Here is a 1,485-nt window from a genome sequence, read left to right on the forward strand (position 1 = left end):
AAATTCTGACATGATTTTCACAAAACCATGAACAACCCACGTAAATTTTACAATGTGAACATTCACTGGTTTCTCAAAATCTGGACAGACGTCCATTCTACGATTGTGAAAACTCACATATAGACATTCTTTCACCATGTATGGTTGTCTACTTTCAACAATTGTTCAAAATCAAAACATTGATTTTACAAAATATATTTTAACGTGAAACTCACGTGAATTTGAAAAATATATATATTTTTCTCCTTCACGCGAGCATCCATCTTTGAAACGAGAGTTTATTCCACTTTGTGAAATCTCACATATTTAAAATATAAAATTCCGATTTTCGTGAAAGCTCATAGACGAATTTTATATCATTAGACTCAGGTCTATTTTGTTTGTTCCTTAAACTAACGAACGAGCGTCTATTCATAAAACAAGGATTTGTTTTCATGGGCCCGACCCGTGAATCCTAACCGACCACGGACTCGTCGTCCAAACCAGCGGTTCAACACAAATTTATGCTCATCAAACGACGCTCCAATCATGACATTGAAGCCTTCATCAATTCGTGGTTTTCTCATGCTCTCTAAATCCGGTAACGTCTCAACTTACGACTAAGTTCAATAACTGGTATTATTATTCATGGACGGAAAATCACCATTTAATGCTGACTGAGGAACACAGCTTTCCTCAGTAAGCAGGGGACTTAATGTAGATGGTGGATTTTCGACAAGGGCTAAAATCGTAAACTCATAATTATACGAAGCTCTGATCCAGCAATCAGACGTGAGTATTGAGGCACGAGTCTCTCATCGAATTCTCAATGGAGAGTACTTTCTCTCAGAGTACATGTAGATATGTAGTCTCACGACTGGACAACGGCATATCTCATGAATACTGAACACTTTCAGTGATTATTTCTATACAGTATCACGAGATGGACGGCTCCTAGACAGCTTATTCTGCTAGTATAGAGCGATAACGTCTTCAAGAACAAACAACGAGTTTACCCTGACTATATAAAGGATATGACTTACCGCCAAGCTCATATCGGGATAATTAATGCTCCTAGACAGCTTGCTCTGCTAGTATAGAGCCACAAAGTTAATTATTCCTAATTACAATTGCTCCTATTCCATGGTCGAATCCAAGACTGGTCCCATGGAATGACAATAACAATTGCTCCTATTCCATGGTCGGATCCACGACTGATCCCATGGAATGGCAATAACAATTGATCATATTCCATGGTCGGATCCACGACTGGTCCCATGGAATGGCAATAACAATTGCTCTTATTCCATGGTCGAATATGCGACTGGTCCCACAGAATGGCAATAAACAATTGTTCTGATTCTATGATCGAATCCACGGCTTGATCTCATAGAATAACAATAACTATATTATCTCATTACTCCGATTTCATGATCGAATCCACAACTGGTCTCATAAATGGTAATAGATAAATCTTAATTACTCCGATTCTATGGTCGAATCTAC

The sequence above is a fragment of the Papaver somniferum genome, unplaced genomic scaffold (genome assembly GCF_003573695.1).
Source record: "Papaver somniferum cultivar HN1 unplaced genomic scaffold, ASM357369v1 unplaced-scaffold_125, whole genome shotgun sequence".
NCBI classification, from domain to species: domain Eukaryota; kingdom Viridiplantae; phylum Streptophyta; class Magnoliopsida; order Ranunculales; family Papaveraceae; genus Papaver; species Papaver somniferum.